The following is a 7,928-nucleotide window of genomic DNA, read 5'->3' as shown; positions in this document are numbered from 1 at the left end:
AATGAAGAACTAGATTTTGTATCATTTAAAATACTTAGATCAGAATAGAAGGAACCGATTCCATCCATATATACGAGAACGGTCCTGCCCTATAATGTAGTATTATCTACTGACAGAAATCTACAATGCAATGTGCGCGATAACATCAAAAAAATGTGCCCTTTCCCATGACGATTGTTTATAACCAATTATACAGTTTAAAATTTTCATCTGGTATACTTAACAAGTCCTTACCAAAGTTTCCTATATCTCGTTTCAATGAAAAATGTGTCATTTACGAGCCATAAAAATATTGAATTGCAAAATCGTTTTTTTTTTAATTCAGCAAAACTTTTCATAAGCTCCCCGTATTTTTGCTCTGTGCAATATGATGGTTGGTATACCGTTCATATAGCAACTTTACAAAACAATAATAAGCGATCTCTATGTTAAACTATATTCCACTCATCTTACTTTTAATGGGAAATTTTTGCGAGATTTCTCATGTCATTATCTCTTCCATCAGTAAATTAGGTTTTACGAGGAGTTACAGTTTTAAGATGTTTGAAAAATATTTTAGTGGCTTTCAAAGACAAAGTTCTTATATGCAAGCAACGTTGAAGTTGAAATCAGAAAAGTAAAGCAAAAGTTTATCAAGTTAGTGCGAGAGGTTTTTTTTTTGGTCCTGTGTACATTTTAAAATTAAATTGTTTTCAATTTTCAGCCACTTTTAACAAAAGTTTTTTTTGTGGATACTGAAACTAAACCAATTTTTATTTTAAACATTTTAAGTTTTGGTAATGTTAGAGAAGTCACAGAAAATAAATATTTCCATTAAATGTAGGTTTATGTAGCAATTGTCTGGTCTTCATTAGTAAGACATATGATTTCCATTCTGTCAAATAATTTTCCATTTTTATTCCCTCTCGAAACAAAGCAGTACAATTAGGTATAAAGGGGCGATTCATAAAGTACGCACATGATAAGTGACGAGAAGGTGTGATGGGTATCCATCAAACACAATCATATTGCACAGAGCAAAAGAGAATAAAGAAACCAATCCAATAGATCGCTGAAAAGAGAGGATTCGCTCAGTTCTGCTGTATATTTAACTTTTGTCGCTGCACGGTATTGTTTAAATTTCCATTTAACACATTGGGAAAGAATGAGACACGCGCACATTATTTTTACCGTACATTGGCAAACACGCATAGATATTTACGAAAACAGGTCTCTTTACATCTGTCTATAATCCAATTCGCCCTATGAGAGTGAGTTTAAGTCAATTAGATGATATTTGCTTAACAAGAGACTTTGCTGTTATTGCACATGTGCCAATAATATTGGCATTATGTCCTGCATAGCATCTACGAGAGTAAACATTTTCGTTCACGGGAGGTACCTGTCAAAAATGTGTAAAGTAGAGCGACAGTAAATATTCATTTTTTGACAGCCACACCTGCAGCTATTATTTCTCTCCTAAATAAAACACTCTGTTTGTGAATGTTCGCAAAGATTTTTCGATCTGATTAATATTTTGCTCTGATTAGTCTTTCGCTCTGATTCACATTTCGCTCTGATCCTCTGATTAATCTATCGTTCTGATTAGTCTGTCGATCTTAACAATCTTTCGCTCAGATTAATCTTTCGCTGACTTCTCTTCATCGAAGTATTTTGAACAGTAGAATACAACAAAATGTTTCACAAAATCACTAGATTTAATATAGCTCCTGAGATTGAAAACTTTTTTTGAGACCATTTGTGTCGTTGCTGTCGCTAACAGTCAGAGTCTTTTCATAATAAGCAGTGACCACGTTGAATGTGGAATATTGTTCGGTGGGAATTTAATGGTCGCTCCAGCAATTATTTTCAGAAATTTTTCTCTTCTTCAAGTTTTCCCCTCTCGAACATCCTCGCAGGAAATTTCTTTGTGGAATTCGAAAGCAATAATATTCAACGACATTCGACAAAGTTCAAATATTTTTTTTAAGTTTTGCATTGAAAAACTTTTCCAGTTAGTTGAACAAATTCACATTTATCATTAAAGTTTATTTATACGGGAAATATTTTCCTATTTGAATAGGCTAGGGCCGAATGTTTAATATGGATGTATCGTTCAAAAATTTTCGAACAAAAAGACCCCCTTTCTAATCGTTCATTTTTGACCGTATGAAATTCGGTCACATCTTTCTCATCAAAACAATTATGAAAATTATATTTTTCACCCTTACTTACTGGTATATGGATACAAATATTGTCTGTTCGACAGGCAAACAAAAATTAATTATCGCCCCTTTCATGGAGCGTGACCTCAATAATATTACTACCTAACTGCATTAAAACTCTTTTGTTTGAGCTCTGTGTGTAAAAACCTAATATAATTTCATTACACCAAAATATCCAACCCGCAGGCACACACAAACATAAATTATAGTATACAATCGCCGAAGAGACTATGACTATGACTAATTACAATAAACCTTGTTATGGTCCATTTCGTAAATTGAGCTCAATTTACCTTCATTAGGAGATTTCTTTTTAAAATTTACTTTGAATAATTATGCAAGGATGAGCATATTTAATTGGGAAACATAATGAAACATTATCTTATCCAGTCTGAAAGTTTTCCTTACAGAAAAAAAAACAAAGTCGAAACCACTTCCACTTATCGGAAAATATTCAACGAGTTTGAGGAAACGGGAGAACTCTCTTGAGACAGAATTGTATTGAGCATAACTTCGTCAAAATAACTCTTCGAAAGCTAACACATTCTTCGTCGTTATTGAGGTATTACAAAAGGATTCTGATGAAAAGATATCATCAAAACTAATCTAAAATCCAGTATTTAAAAATGCAGACCGATTCATTGGGACGACATAGTTTGTGTTGCACCACAAAAGACAAGGGGAAGTACTCAGTACTCACGTCATTTGGAGAATTTTGTACCACAATCATTCTCGTCAATCAATGTAAGCTCTCGCTCCTTGGAACCGTCTGGTATGTTTCGGAAAGGCGAGAAACAGTCGCACAAGCAATCACACATAAGGTGAACATTATTCCCTTACTGTAAAGTCAGAGGTCTTACGTCAGAAAATCTGTCTGGAAGTTCACTATGATCAATTTTGTGAAATGTAGGAAGTTTTCGCAAATGACGATTACTTCAGTATTTCTGAACCAATTTTAGAAAATGTTTTGAATCAGCGAGGAATAAAATTGCTGAGGTCAAGTTCGGATTACTACAAGAGTTTTTGAATGGTGTTTTGATAGCACGATAATTTGATTAAAGCTGAACCAATTTTGGAAACTTCAGGTCAAGTTTTTATATGACCAATATCGACCTAACGGCCAGTGAGCACCCAAATCCATTAGGTGGAAGTTCAGCCTTTGAATATAGCCTATTAGCCTATTTTAGTGAAATAATATCTCTAATTTCTTGAAGTTTTGGTAGATTTGATAAAATTAATGTAAATCTTTCGTAATTTAAAAAATTTCTGTTTGATTTAAATAAAAAATTTCGACCAAAAGTAGACTCCGGTAAAATGTCAATGGTGAAATTCTAATGAAATTTGGCGCAACTAAGTTTCTCTAAATTTCACAAAAAATTGTCTAAAATAGATCTCTAGCTTTTGCGTGACACCTGCACATTAAGACTACATTAGATGTCCCACCACTAGCTTTATTTTAAATCTTCAAAGTCCCTTTCTACGGTATGAGTAGTTTAACTGATTACTTCGCTTTCAATTTCATCTAAGTTATTGGATCGATATTTTTTCATCTATAGAATTTTGATTAAATAATAAAAAGTCAGTAAACTGCACAAACATGGTACCTACAACATCATATTTATTGATCAAAGACCTCCCATGTCTCAAATGTTATTTTTTCTCCCTTAGCTGAGTATTATATTGATCATTTTAACAAAAGTGTAACTAAACCATGACATTATTTCATATTATTATTAAATGAAATCTCAGCATGTGCACTTCACTTCATTTAATTATGGCATCATGTTTCCAATTTTCTATCTAAAAATTGGCTTCAGTGTATTTCGAGCGTTTGAACAATAATAACCCAAAACGATAAAGACATAAAAATGAAATAAAAGTGCAAATAGTTGGAAGTAATTCGAAAACTGTATTACACAAGGATTTTGGCTATATAGCTTTGGTTCGACCGAATATTGTGGTTATTGTGTCAATGGACGTCGCATTAATTTCTATAAGAAACCAATGTCATGTCCACCTTTAGATCATTACATCAAACCATCAAATTGAACAGGTCTGAACAAATTATTCCGATACTTTCCGCTTAGGCCTATAACTAATTACTCAGACGTCTTTTTCATTGTTTTATAAAATTATAAAAACCGAAAGAGGTCGTTCATTTTGCTAACATACAATAATACAGTTCGCCATGTATACCGAATAAACACTCCAGAAAAATCTCCAATGATTTTTTAATTGGAACCCAAGACACGTTTCTATATACCACTTGAAATCAAGCATCATCATTGGCATGGTGTTTATGGCGGTGAAAGAACAGTAAAACTTTTCCAAACAATACTCCCTCACCGAATGTATGGTCTTTGTCCATATTATGTAAGTATGTGAAGCCCCATCGTTCGTAGGGAGCTAGGGATGGTATTGAATTGTATTACCTTTACGGTATAGCAGTCATTGATTAACCATATCAACAACAAATTATTTAGCCTTTGGAGAATTTATTAAAAGCCTTTGTTGGCATGCATTTATCTTAGTCATATAATAATTGGGAGTGAATATAATGAGTGAACGATGTACATATATGTATGCATGCATATCTGTCAATTTCATTTTATAGATGATGGTAATGCAATACATGATTTTGCTCGTAAATTGACTTAAATGGGCAGGATATTCATTGTTCCATTGGGTCTCTTGATAGAATTATGTTACGCTAACCCCCTCTAAACCTAACGTTATGTACTTTTTCTATAGGAGTACTGTAGTTATGAATTGGTATTTTACGAAAATTTCAATGAATCATGCTACTAAAATTTTATTAGCGACTATGGAACATATTTACAGCAACTTTTGACTTCTTCCCCTTAGCCCCAACGACCCCAAAAAAAAAAGTCTATTGGCTCTGAGAAACATGAGCAGTTTAACGAAATTTTCTTTTGAAAGCTAACACATTCGTGGTCGTTATTGCGGTCGTACATTTTTGAAAATTAATTCTGGTGGAAAGATATCATCGAAAGTAAACTAAAATCCAGCATTAAAAAAATTCCCAAATGTATGCTTTTCAGGAAAGCATCAATGTCTCTTAAACTGTTCACGTTTCTCCGGTCAAACGACTACAATTAAAACTAATTTGTAATTAAAGCTAACACATTCGTGGTCATTATTGCGGTCGTACCGTTTTCGAAAAGGTTTATGATGGAAAGATATTATCAAAAATTAAATACAACACATTAGGCACGACACATGCAAATGTAGGCTACAATTTTAGCTAAGCACCGATAGCCCCTAGCTTATTGTGATTATGGACGTAATACGCAGTATCGAAAAATAGTCAACTTGAACTTTGTGGATCCGAGACGTAGCCGAGGTCAATAAACACACGAAAACGAGACATTTCAGTTCATTTTTATCTCGAGTTATATATTGGATTTTTCATGCTGAGGGCGTTGAAAGTTGTGCTTGAAACATGAAAAGTACGGCTTTCGATGCATTGTAGCATGCAAAATTTGTTAATTATTGCAAACGTATCACGGTTTAATAATTAAACCTGGTACTACTATGGTTCAAAGGATCGCCATGTCTTTGATACAAGATCTTTTACTTCATTGGTCGATAACAAATGCCAACAGCTTTCTAATTGACTGTTTCCCCGAAATGCCTGTCATTGACCCACTGAGTATCATTGAAACGTTTTCCTATACACATCCTGATTTCGTGTTTGTTCATTGTAATTTGTTGTTTGGTTAAAGTCGGTCTATTTACAGTCATTTACATTTTTGCTGTATTAATTAACTCCAAACCATACACAACAAGCAGAAAACTGGAAAATGCATTTCGCTCCCATTTAAATCAGCTAAACACAAAGTTAATACAATTCAAACTCCGGTCGACGTTCTTGATGACGATGATGTACAGTAGAACGTTTTCGCCGCAATTACTAACTAATCGTTTTATATTTTAAATGAATTTTACAAGTTGTAATTTAGTTTGGATAAGCTGATTTCATTTGATTTAATTGCATTTTGGTAATCTACAAAACCGACCCCAGCAGCTTAACAATGATTCATTTGGTTTCAGTGAATATATATATAGCCAGTGTATGATACGGAAAATGAGGAACGAACACAATTTGTCTAAAATTTAACAATTTCACTCGGAACTTGATGGATTTACCGAATCGATCGTATTAAAGGAATAGAAACGAATGTAACTGTGTACGTGTGTACGTTATAATTTGCTATGTTGATGAGTGCAGCACTTCTTTCTATTCTTATTGAATTGAATTTTTAAAAAAATCGAAAATATAAGACGGATTAGCCCCATCTAGAATTCTATTTAAGCTTTTCACTCCGTTTCGTGTAAGAGCTCCGTTAGCAATTCCGATTGGTCGAAATTTGAAATATGTTTTGCGATAGTTGTAGATATAATCGCAGAGATAGTAGTACTGCCCTTAGACAACGCACAGTTGTTGTGTGGATTATTAGTAAGGAGTGAATATACAAATATAATTTGGTCCACAAAGAGTTCACTGAAAAGCAGGCAGTCATTTCCATGCATAAAAGGCAACATCAATAGATCAGAAAATGATTATTATGCTTGCCGGAAGTTTGTTTACATAGTCAAGACCCCTTGTTTAACTCATTTGTTGAGATCCTGTCGACAAAAATAATAAAGGTTTTTAAGCAACAATGATTTCAAAATATGAGCTTAACGAGCTTAACGAGGGGCTTGACTATGTGACAAACATATGCGGCATATCAGGCAAGCATATACCACCTTATTATGTCCCAAAGACATGAGATTTTTGGTGGAGATATAGGAGTAATATACGAGACTAGCAGAAGCAACTGCTTTTGAGAGACACCCCACATTATTTATAATAAATCAATATGTTACATCTATACCAAATCTATTACTTGATTCGTTTAAACGCATTTTTATATAAATCGACAATAGCTACAGTTCATCGCTCTATTTTGTCGTTTTTAACGATAACAGATGACTAGCTTGACTTGACTTGACTTGAGTAACCAAAACGTGCTCCTGTGAGCGATCCCATGAGAACATTGGACGTGAGGATTTTGGTTTGATTGTGAGTCAGACCCTAATCCCCCCTTTTCGTTCTCCTTGATTACATTCAAAGCACACATTAGTATGTCTCCACTCTCCCCGTTCAACTTTCACCTTTCGAACTTAATGTGTGTTCTGAATGCTATCAGTGTAGGGCACACCACTCTGGTTTACTATTTTCTTATATACCACAGAGTACTTTCTGTGGTAACTAACTCAACCACCGTCGCTCGATCTATGTGGTCGGACTAGCTACTTTATCATCTTTTATCAATTACCTTTTCCCTTTGATTTTACCTTTTCTTATTTTGTCACGCTCTGTACCTTTTTAGTTCTTTCATATTTATTTTGTTTCAAGTGTCCTTCCTTCGTCATCTGCAACATCCGAGCTGGCTCCTGTGAACATTCCCAGAGAGTTCGAACGTGAAAACACTGACAATGGAGTTACCACTTGGTTTTCCCTCTTACACTCACAATTCTTATTGCTAAGAAAGCGCTGGGTCGCTACTCGGTATGCAGTAGACTTATATACTAACAACAATCACCGTCGCTCGACCAAGTGATCGGACTATCTACTTTTGTTTCATTTTATTTCAATCAATTACCTTAGTCCACAACCCACATACTTACTAATCACTGTCGCGTGTCAATGATCAT

General features: G+C 34.2%; 1 long non-coding RNA gene across 1 annotated transcript; it reads left to right on the top strand.

Moving 5' to 3' along the window:
• The first annotated feature begins 1,042 nt into the window (after positions 1-1,042).
• LOC119070961 lies at positions 1,043-5,960 on the top strand. The gene is made up of 3 exons (XR_005086578.1): positions 1,043-1,209; positions 4,710-4,714; positions 5,951-5,960. It is a non-coding gene; the product is annotated as an uncharacterized LOC119070961 (long non-coding RNA).
• Positions 5,961-7,928: the final 1,968 nt, after the last annotated feature.

This window comes from Bradysia coprophila (genome assembly GCF_014529535.1).
Source record: "Bradysia coprophila strain Holo2 chromosome IV unlocalized genomic scaffold, BU_Bcop_v1 contig_106, whole genome shotgun sequence".
In the NCBI taxonomy this organism is placed as follows: Eukaryota; Metazoa; Arthropoda; class Insecta; order Diptera; family Sciaridae; genus Bradysia; species Bradysia coprophila.
Note: the sequence above shows the minus strand (reverse complement) of the source record. Positions and strands in the feature narration are given on the sequence as shown.